Source organism: Elephas maximus, chromosome 20, assembly GCF_024166365.1.
Source record: "Elephas maximus indicus isolate mEleMax1 chromosome 20, mEleMax1 primary haplotype, whole genome shotgun sequence".
Taxonomy (NCBI): Eukaryota; Metazoa; Chordata; class Mammalia; order Proboscidea; family Elephantidae; genus Elephas; species Elephas maximus.
Window position 1 is genome coordinate 42,790,809 of NC_064838.1, and position 12,168 is coordinate 42,802,976.

Sequence of the window (12,168 nt, forward strand, 5' to 3'; positions counted from 1 at the left end):
CCGGATAAGTAAAAGTAAAGCATTACTGAAAAAGAAGAAGAAAGTGGGAGGCTTCACTCTACCTGATTTTAGAACATATTATACAGCCACCGTAGTCCAAACAGCCTGGTACTGGTACAACAACAGGCACATAGACCAATGGAACAGAATTGAGAACCCAGATATAAATCCATGCACCTATGAGCAGCTGATATTTGACAAAGGCCCAGTGTCAGTTAATTGGGGAAGAGATAGTCTTTTTAACAAATGGTGCTGGCATAACTGGATATCCATTTGCAAAAAAATGAAACAAGACCCATACCTCACACCATGCACAAAAACTAATTCCAAGTGGATTAAAGACCTACACATAAAGACTAAAATGATAAAGATCATGGAAGAAAAAATAGGGACAACGTTAGGAGCCCTAATACAAGGCATAAACAGAATACAAAACATTACCAAAAATAATGAAGAGAAACCAGATAACTGGGAGCTCCTAAAAATCAAACATCTATGCTCATCTAAAGACTTCACCGAAAGAGTAAAAAGACCACCTACAGATTGGGAAAATTTTTTCAGCTATGACATCTCCAACCGGCACCTGATCTCTAAAATATATATGATTCTGTTAAAACTCAACCACAAAAAGACAAACAACCCAATCAAAAAGTGGGCAAAGGATATGAACACACACTTCACTAAAGAAGATATTCAGGTAGCTAACAGATACATGAGGAAATGCTCTCAATCATTAGCCATTAGAGAAATGCAAATTAAAACTACGATGAGAATCCATCTCACTCCAACAAGGCTGGCATTAATCCAAAAAACACAAAATAATAAATGTTGGAGAGGCTGTGGAGAGACTGGAACACTTATACACTGCTAGTGGGAATGTAAAATGGTACAACCACTTTAGAAATCGATCTGGCGTTTCCTTAAAAAGCTAGAAATACAACTACCATACATCCCAGAAATCCCACTCCTCGGAATATACCTTAGAGAAATAAGAGCCTTTACACGAACAGATATATGCACACCCATGTTTATTGCAGCTCTGTTTACAATAGCAAAAAGCTGGAAGCAACCAAGGTGTCCATTAACGACGGATGAATGGTTAAATAAATTATGGTATATTCACACAGTGGAATACTACACATCGATAAAGAACAGTGACAAATCTGTGAAACATTTCATAACATGGAGGAACCTGGAAGGCATTATGCTGAGTGAAATTAGTCAGAGGGAAAAGGACAAATATTGTATAAGACCACTATTATAAGATGTTGGGAAATAGTATAAACTGAGAAGAACACATACTTTTGTGGTTACGGGGGCGGGGAGGGGGGGTGGGGAGGGAGGGAGGGAGGGGAGGATTATTTACCGATTATTTAGTAGATAAGAACTACTTTAGGTGAAGGGAAGGACAATACTCAATACACGGAAGGGCAGCTCAACTGGACTCTACCAAAAGCAAAGAAATTTCCGGGATAAACTGAAAGCTTCGAAGGTCAGTGGAGCAAGGGCGGGGGTTTGGGGACTATGGCTTAAGGGGACTTCTAAGTCAATTGACAAAATAATTCTATTATGAAAACATTCTGCATCCCACTTTGAAGTGTGGCGTCTGGGGTCTTAAATGCTAACAGGCGGCCATCTAAGATGCATCAATTGGTCCCAACCTACCTGGATCAAAGGAGAATGAGGAACACCAAGGTCACAAGATAACTATGAGCCCAAGAGACAGAAAGGGCCACATGAACTAGAGACTTACATCATCCTGAGACCAGAAGAATTAGATGGTGCCCGGCCACAACCGATGACTGCCCTGACAAGCAGCACAACGGAGAACCCCTGAGGGAGCAGGAGAACAGTGGGATGCAGACCCCAAATTCCATAAAAAGACCAGACTTAATGGTCTGACTAAGACTAGAGGAATCCTGGCGGTCATGGTCCCCAAACCTTCTGTTGGCCCAGGACAGGAACCATTCCTGAAGACAACTCATCAGACATGGAAGGGACTGGACAGTGGGTTGGAGAGAGATGCTGATGAAGAGTGAGCTACTTGTATCAGGTGGACACTTGAGACTGTGTTGGCATCTCCTGTCTGGAGGGGAGATAGGAGGGTAGAGAGGGTTAGAAACTGGCAAAATTGTCACGAAAGGAGAGACTGGAAGAAGGGAGCGGGCTGACTTATTATGGGGGAGAGTAAGTGGGAGTGCGGAGTAAGGTGTATATAAGTTTATATGTGACAGACTGACTTGATTTGTAAACTTTCACTCAAAGCACAATAAAAATTATTAAAAAAAAATCTTTAAGAATAACAGAGATGTTAAAATTTCTAAAAATCAGTTTTTATTTGTACTTTTCTCTCCAAGTAGGGCTGACAGGATGGCCGAGTGGTCTAAGGCACTGCGTTCAGGTTGCAGTCTCCCCGGATGTGTGGGTTCAAAATCCACTCCTGACAAGACAACCTTTGGAAACCCTAGTGGCATAGTGGTTAAGTGCTATGGTTGTTAACCAAAAGGTCAGCAGTTCGAATCCACCAGGCACTCCTTAGAAACTCTATGGGGCAGTTCTACTTTTGTCCTATAGGGTTGCTATGAGTCAGAATCGACTCAGTGGCAACAAGTTTGGTTTGGTTTGTTTCTCAGGTAGGAGCCCTGGTGGCACAGTCGTTAAGAGCTATGGCTGCTAACCAAATGTTGGACAGTTTGAATCCACCAGCTGTTCCTTCAAAAGCCTTCAACTACGAGTTGGAATTGACTTGACAGCAACGGGTTTGGTTTGGTTTGGTTTTGGTTTCTCTCAAGTAATGCAAAATACTGTGATTAAGAAATAAAAAGAAAACCAAGACAATGGTGAAAGTTTTACGATAGCTGACCCTATGACATTATAGAAGGAACGCTGAATTTGAATTAGAAAATTTGGATCTGGGTCTCAATCTTGCCTTTTACTAGCTGTGTAACTTTAAGTAACTTAAATATTACCAGTTTATCTTCTGTCCTATAAAGTGGGGAAGATTGGACCAGATGATTTGTACAGTCTCTTTGTGGATCTACTAAACTGTTATACATTTAGTATAGATTAAACCAGGAGATACTGACCCGATACAAATATATAAGCAGGCTGCCCATTGATGAAATAAAGATTTGCTTAAATGCAGGACATATTTATTTGAATCTTAAAGTTACCAATGGTACAGACATTACCTCCCTAGTTCTCTTCTGTGGTGTGGACAAAATCACCTCCTTACCTAGGGATGTCAGCTGCTAAGAACTGTCTGTGAACAGGGTTGTATTGTGTGATTAGTGTGCTTCACTTTAAGAAGGCAAGGTATAGGAAATACTTTCAAACATGAAATGAAAAAAAATAGAAGGTGAGGATTATTGATTATCAATATAAAATATTTTTTCATTTCCAAATAGATTTTCCACAGTTTTTTAAGTTTCAAAATCTCCTGAGCATTTCTGTAAAATATTTGAAAGATGATATGATTTACCCACAACTTTTCAGGAGGGCTTAGAAAGCTTTGTTACTTGAAGTTAGAATTCAAACCTCTGTTGTTGTTGTTGTTGTTGTTAGGTGCCATCGAGTCAGTTCCGACCCATAGTGACCCTGTGTACAACAGAATGAAACACTACTCAGTCCTGTACCATAACAACCAAGTTGTTATGCTTGAGCCCATTGTTGCAGCCACTGAGTCTTCAAACCTCTTGGCATGACATAAAAGATAAGATCACCACAATCTGGCCTCTGTCCTCCACCCCAACTCTCCATCCCCCACTCCCCGCCTCGAAAACTTCACATTCAGGCCACTGAGACAGCTCCCATTTCTTAATCCCTTCTGGACCCCCATTGCCTAGCATAATGCCTACCACAGAATAAGTGCTCAACAAATGTTTGTTAAATGGACATTGCAGTTTTGCTTTGATGTAAGTTCAGAAGACAAATCCATGTTTCAAAGGGAGAGGTGCATTCACACGCTAGAGGGCTTGGAGTCCAACAGGTGAACTCCGATCCATTGCTGTTGAGTCAATTCTGCCTCATAGTGACCCTATATGACAGAGTAGAACTACCGCATAAGGTTTCCAAGGCTGTAAATCTTTACAGAAGCAGACTACCATATCTTTCTCCCTCAGAGTGGCTGATGGGTTTGAATTGCCGACCTTTTGATTAGCAGCTGAGCACTTAACCACTGTGCCACCAGGGCTTGGAGAGACTAGTGTTATTACCTGTGGCTGCAAGCTAGCTTTAAGTGATATTACTACTTTAGGGAACAATATATTTGTTACCTAACAGCTGCTCCAGACTAATCCAAAGGGGGAGGCAGCATGGTACAATGGACAGGAGGAAGCACGTTGGAATGGGGACAGGCGATATATACCAGTATTGAACAATTAGTCAATAACTGGCACAGCATGGACACTTGAGCAAGATACTGCAAGCTCCCACCCACCACTCCTTCAGGTATAAGGCCTATAGATTTTTTCCCAGTATTTTATTATGAAGAGTTTTAAACATACAGAAAAGAATTTTATAGTGAACTCCCGTATATCTGTCACCTAGATCTTTAACATTTTGCTGTACTTGCCTTATCCTGTGTCTGTCCATCTACTGGAAACCCTGGTGGTGTAGCCATTAAGAGCTCTGGCTGCTAACCAAAAGGAAGCAGTTCAAATCCACCAGGTGCTCGTTGAAAACCGTATGGGGCAGTTCTGCTCTGTCCTGTAGGGTCACTATGAATCGGAATAGACTCGATGGCAATGAGTCTTTTTTTTTTTTTATCTATCCATACCTGTACATATTCATCAAGTTCAGCTTATTTTTTTGATGCATTTCAAAGTAAGTTGCAGATACCAGTACTTTATTCCTAAACACTTCGGCATCAATATCATTAACTGGAATTCAGTATCTGTTTACTATTTGTCTTTTAAGGTAAAATTTACATGCAATGAAATGCCCAAATTTCAAGCATAAAATTTGTGAGTTCTGACAAACTTGCACATCCGTGTGACCCAAGCCCTGATTATGATGCCATCACCCCAGAAATTCCTCTTGCTCTTTCCTCATCAGTCCCTGCCTTCTACCCCACTCCCAGAGGCAACCATTGTTTTGATTTTCCACCATAGATTAGTTTCGTCTAACCTATAACTTCTTATAAGTGGAATCATACAGTATGTCCTTTTTTGTATAAGGGTTATTTTACTCACCAAAACACTTTTGAGATTCATCCATGTTGCTGTGTGTATTAGTAGTTTGCTCTCTTTTACTGACAGCTAGTTTTCCATTGTCTGGATGTACCACAGTTTGTTCATCCAAACACTGGTTCAGGAAGACCTGGATTGTTTCCAGTTTGAGGCTATTTTGAATAAGACTGCAATGAGCATTTGCATACAAGTCTTTTTGTGGATATATGTTTTTATTTGTCTTGGGCGAGTACCCAAGAGTGATTGCTGGGTCACAGATTAGGTGTATGTTTTGTTTTATAAGAAACTGGCACAACTTTCTCAACAATGGTTGTACCATTTTACTCTCTGACCAACAAAGTCTGAGAGTTCGGTTGTCCTATATCCTCACCTTGGTGGCACAGTGGTTAAGAGCTTGGCTATTAACCAAAAGGTTGGCAGTTCTAATCAACCAGCTGCTCCTTGGAAACCTTATGGGGAAGTTCTTCTCTGTCCCATAGGGTCACTATGAGTTGGAATTGACTCCATGGCAATAGGTTTTGTTTTTGTTTTTTTATATTCTCACCATCATTTGGTGCTATTCATTTTTTTTTTAATTTTAGCCATTATGGTGGACATTGTTGTTGGTTACCATTAACTCTGACATCACCCTATTTGCCTGGTCCTATGCCATCTTCTCAATCACAAGTATGTTTGAGTCCATTGTTGTGGCCATTGTGTAGTGTCTTCCAACCTAGCGGCTCATCTTTCAACACTATATTGGCCAATATTCTGTTGCTATTCATAGGGTTTTCATTGGCTAATTTTTAGAAGTAGATAGCTAGGCCTTTCTTTGTGGTCTGTCTTAATCTAGAAGCTCTGCAGAAACCTGTCCACGATGGGTGGCCCTGCTGGTATTTGAAATACTAGTGGCATAGCTTCTAGCACAACATGCAAACCATCACAATACAACAAGCTGACAGATGGGTGGTGAATAGGCCTGTGGTTTTTGGACTGTGAAGATATCTGGGAGGTTCTAGGAGAAGAGACAAGACAGGTAGGGTGGGAGGTGGGCACTTGGAGGAATCAGGGAAACAGTTATATATTAACTAACACAGATGTATTTAACTTTTTAACAGTGAGATATGGCCAGACCAGTGGGTCCTGTCCCAGCTAAAAATCAGCTCTGTCTAGAATTTAAGAACCACAGGTTTTTATCTTTGCCCTACCACCAATTGTGGTGTGACTTGGACACTTTCCTGCCTTTTAACCCCAATTTTCCTTTCGGAAATGTGGGGAGATTGAAAGAGATGATTTTTAAATTTAATATTGTCACGGATTGAATTGTGTCCCCCAAAAAATATGTGTCAACTTGGTTAGGTCACGATTCCCAGTATTGTGTGGTTGTCCTCCATTTTGTGATTGTAATTTTATGTTAAGAGGACTAGGATGGGGTTGTAACACCACCTGTACTCAGGTCACCTCCCTGAACCAATATAAAGGGAGTTTTACTGGGAAGTGGCCTGCACCACTTTTTATCTTTCAAGAGATGAAAGGGAAGCAAGCAGAGAGCCAGGGATCTCATACCACCAAGAAAGCAGTGCCTGGAGCAGAGTGCATCTTTTGGACACGGGGTCCCTGAGCCTGAGAAGCTCCTCAACTGGGGGAAGATTGAGGGCAAGGACCTTCCTCCAGAGATGACAGAGAGAAAGCCTTTCCCTGGAGCCGATGCCCTGAATTTGGACTTGTAACCTACTAGACTGTGAGAAAATAAATTTCTCTTTGTTAAAGCCATCCACTTGTGGTATTTCTGTTATGGCAGCACTAGATGACTAAGACAAATATATATGGTTGTGGTGTGCAGACTTACTGAGGAAGGTGTTCTTGGGGAGAAGGGACTGAAACTTCAAGGAGCACCCAAGATGGATCAGCTTTTAATCTGACCTATTGTGGGTGGTGCAAATGGTTAAGCCCTTGACTACTAGCCAAAAAGTTGGCAGCGTAAACCATCCAGAGGCACGTCTGAAGACAGGCCTGACAATCTGTTTCCAAAAGGCCATAGCCTTGAAAACCCTATGGAGCAGTTCTACTCTGTAACACATGGGGTCACCATGAGTTAGAAATTATTCAATTGTAACTAATGACAACAATAATGTTGTAAGTACTATTGCATGTAAATACTATTAAATGTAATTTCTTTGGCATTGGGGCTTTATATTTAATTAATGCTGCAAATCCGGACTGTTTCAGAATTTTGCAAGAAGCAAAGACTGTATTTCATGGGAAAAGGGGCCTGACTCTAAAAAAAAATTGCCTTAAATTTGGTAGCTAGCATGGATTTGACTTAACATAAAAAAAAAAAAATTTTTTTAACATAAGACAACCCTAAATATTAGGCAATCCTCTCTTTTTCCAATGAAAAGATAAAAATAAGACCTTCTTTTTGCCAATTTGAATATACTAAAATATAGCTTAAATAGTGTAGAGCAAAATTAAATTTCTCACAGATTTCAGATTTGTTGGAACCTCTGAGAGCAGATCATTACCCTGACTTGCCTTAACCTTAAGATGCAAAACAGCAAAAGTTTTCCATAACCAGATCACATAGAACCTTGTCTTCAATGGTTGATTAGTAAAATATTTTAAATAGAAGAAGCAGTTCTTTCTCACAAAGATAATCATTTAATGCATGAAAGGGTCTGCCTTGATCAAATATGAATTGCTCTCCCAAGAGAGATATGTAATTTCTTGTTCTTGTTCTGTACCTAGTTGTATATAACCTACAACTGTACTAAATTTGATTATAAAACTTATGCAAAACCCTCTCTTTGAGGGCATTCTGAACTTTGAGTGGAGAGTGCTTCCCTGATTGCAAATCATGATAGGAATAAACTTCAATCATTTTCTTAAAACTTAACTCAATCTTCTATTAATTTTGGCAGAAACATGGTGTCAGAAGTGGGATTCAAGGGCATGTTTCCTGTGACCCTGGATTGTCTGGCAGAAATAGGTGAATGGTACCTGCAAAACATTTTTCTGCTTAACTAGTTCTTGCCAGACTCCTTGGGGTCACTGGTAAGTCCTCTTGAATGCTGAACTCCACACATTATGTTGATGCTCTTCAAAACTGATAGAAGTTATAAGGGAGACTGAGTCTCTAGGAATCTAGAGCTCTTGGAGCTTTTTTGCTGTAGGTATTTTAGTTGTGAGAACCAGAACATTCAACAGAAAGAAACATGGAATCTTTAAAAATAAAAAAATGTTGGGCTTGGAGCATCCCCTTCCAGGATGCCAGCTGGTAATATGAACAAGAACTATGGGTCACACAGTTGCTTATTTATAGAAAAATGGACTGATCACACTAAAGATAATTTGGATTTTCAGTGGCCACATGGGGAGTTTTCTCTTTGGAACAAAATAGTCTACTTAAGAGGAAAATTGGAAACTTTACCAAAATTAAACAAAACTCATAGAATGAATACTTTGATTGGTATGCTGAAACTCAAAAAAGGTAAAATTGCATTTCTCAAAGACTCCTTGCAGAAAGCTAATACCAAAAACCAAACCAAACCCACTGCCATCGACTTAATTCTGACTCATAGCGACCCTATAGGACAGAATAGAACTGCCCCCATAGAGTTTCCGAGGAGCACTTGGCGGATATGAACTGCCAACCTCTTGGTTTGCAGCTGTAGCATTTAACCACTGCGCCACCGGGGTTTCCTATAGAAAGCTAATAAGAAACTTAAAACGTTGGAAAAAGGGAAATCTCTTTCTGAACCTTTGCCTGATTATGCCCTCCAGTGCCTACAGTACCTGCCCTTTACCCTTTGCTATCTAGTTGCTCTGATATTCATAAAAACTAATTTTTTTAATCTGAACTCCCTTTCTGCAAGGAAGAAATTACACCATAAATGCCTTTTAACGTGAGACCTAGTGAAATGGTAGGAATGCCTGCTCAAATTTTTATACTCCTTGGACAAAAGCTGAATTAAGAACTATCATAAAATTTCTTCAGCCTCATGATGACTCACAAAAATTTTATAAAGAATTCAGAATTTTAATTGGAACATTATTGTTTTGGTCATCTACTGGGGCTATAATAGAAATACCACAAGTTGATGACTTTAACAAAAAGAAATTTATTCTCTCACACTCTAATAGGCTACAAGTCCAAATTCAGGGCATCGGCTCCAGGGGAAGGCTCTCATCTCTCTGTCGACTTTGGAGGAAGGGCCTTGTCATCAGTCTTCCCTTGGTCTGGGAGCATCTCAGCACAGGAACCTCAGGTCCAAAGGACTCACTCTGCCCCAGCACTGCTTTCTGGGCGGTATGAGGTCCCCATGTGGAGCAGTTCTACTCTGTCCTATAGGGTTGCTGTAAGTCAGAATCAATTCCACAGCAACAGGTTTGATTTTTGGTTGGTTTAAATTGACAGAAGCCACAGGACTTGCTTGGCCAAAGACCTTGCCACTGGCATTTATAGCTGAGATCAAACCCCTACAGGGAAACATAAATTAACCCCCTATGAAATTATAACTGGACATCCTATGTTTTTAGTTGTTTCTCTATTAAACCCCAAATCTCTAATGGACTATGCAAGAACATATTACTAACAGATTCAGGACACCTTTGATGAAATCATCACTACTGGAACAATGAATTTACACCTAGAATGAGGAGATTGGGCCTATTGGAAGTGGCTTCGACAGAAAACTACATTGAAGCCTCACTGGAAAGAGCCTTACCAAGTACTGCTAACGAAACTGCTGCAAAATTACACGGGATTGACTCTTGGATTCATATATCACAACTTAAGAAGGCTCCAGCTGAACTCTGGAACTCTGAAATAACAGGGAATTTAAAGGTTAAATTTATAAAACAATAATGATTTTTAAGCTTTTTATTTTTTCTATAACTTTTTTCATTTGTAAATCCTTTAATGATCATAATTCCTTTATAATATTAGCAATAAAAATGGCTGAAGCTGTAAATGAAACTAATTGTTGGACATGTGCTCATACTCTTATAAGTCCTCAAGTGGGAATACCTTTAATGGTTGTCCTTTAGCTATACAAGGATTATTCTTTAGTGCTCATCTAAGGTATTTTCATAGAATGAACTGTGTCCCCCCGAAATGTGTGTTGTAAATCCTAACTTCTATGCCTGTGGTTATAATCCCATTTGGGAATGGGTCTTGTTTGTTATGTTAATGAGGCAGGATTAGTGTAGGGTGTATCTTTGGTCAATCTCTTTTGAGATGTAAAAGAGATTAAACACAAGCTAGCAAGCAGAGATGTCAAGCCATGTGAAGATCGCCCAGGAGCAGAAGCTAAAAGAGACAAGGACCTTCCTCCAGAGATGACAGAGAGAAAAAGGCTCCCCCTAGAGCCAGCACCCTGAATTCAGACTTCTAGCCTGTTAAACTGGGAGAAAATAAATTTCTGTTTGTTAAAGCCATCCTCTTGTGGTGTTTCTGTTATAGCAGCACTAGATAACTAAGACAGAATTTGATACTGAAAGAGTGGGGTGCTGCTCTAACAGATACCTAAAATGTGGAAGCAGTTTTGGAATTGGGTAATTGGTAGAGCCTGGAAGAGTTTTAAGGTGCCTAATGGTAAAAGCCTAGATTGCCTAAAGAGACTGTTGGTAGAATTATGGATGTCGAAGGCAGTTCTGGCGAGGGCCCTGAAGGAAGTGAGGAGAGCTATATTGAAAATCTCTATCCTCTTAGAGAACACACATGGCATCAGCAACAGAGTGCTGCTAGAAATGTGGGTGTTAAATGTGCTTCTGGTGAGGCTTTAAAAGAAAATGATGAACATGTGATTAGACAGTGGAGGAAGGGTGATGCTTTTTATACAGTGGCAAAGAGCTTGTCTGAATTATGCTCAAATGTTTGGGGGAAGGTAGAACTTGTAAGCGATGAACTTGGGTATCTGGCTGATGAGATTTCTAAGGAAGATCTTAAAGGGGCTGTGTGATTTCTCTTTGCTTCTCATAGTAAAATGTGAGACGAAAAAGATAGACTTAAAAATAAACTATGCAGAGGATTCTGAGAAGATGGTGGCATAGACAGACCATTGTTCTGACACTCACAAATACAACAAGATATACAGTGCCACTCAGCTTTGAGGGACTTGGAATTGGGGAACAGAGGATAGCAACGGGAAACTTCAGACAGGCAAGAATCAATGAATTAACAAGTCACATGCAGCAGAAAAACTGCGTTTCCCACCGTCTCTTCCCCTCCCCCCAGTCACACAAGCTGCCAGCTACTGTGAACTGGGGAAGTGACCCCAGAAAAAGACCCTATTTCCCTAATCACCACATCCCCTGACTGTACAAAGAGACAGGACCCTAAGCTTCTGCTCTAAAATCAACAAGGAGGACCTTCCCAGGAGTCCGTTTGGAGTGTGCCAGCACCTCTACCACTCAGAAAGTGTTGGCTGCAAGCATACTGTGAATTGCTACAGAAGGCCCCCTGCAGTGAAATCTGCTTTCACAGTCAACACTCTACCTGCCTCCCTGCACACCCCATAGCTCAGGCCTTTGAAACAACAGGACAGACCTCCTGGGGAGTCAGTTTGGGTTTTCCGGCTCCCCCTTCCAGTCAGTGCTGAGGACTGCTGACTGAGGCTGCTGTGTACTAGGCATCTTGAGTGGAGGCTACACCTACAGCCAACATACTATGGGGGGGTGGGCTGTGATAGAAACAAGAGACCTCTTTGGGCGTCCGTTCAGTGTGACAACCTTTCCCTTATCCAGACACTGTCACTGGCAAGCCTGCAGTGAATTGCTACAGAAGGACCCCTGCAGTGGAGCCTGCTCTCATAGTCAGCTCTCTGTCTGCCTCTCCAGACACCACATCGCGCAGGCCTCTGAAACCAACAGGGCAAACCTCCCTGGGCTCAATTTGGGTTAGTCTGCCACCACCTCCAGTTGGCACTGTGAACTGCTGTCTGAGGCTGCTGTGTGCTAGGAAGAAGGCATCTTGAGTGGAGGCTGCATTCACAGCCAA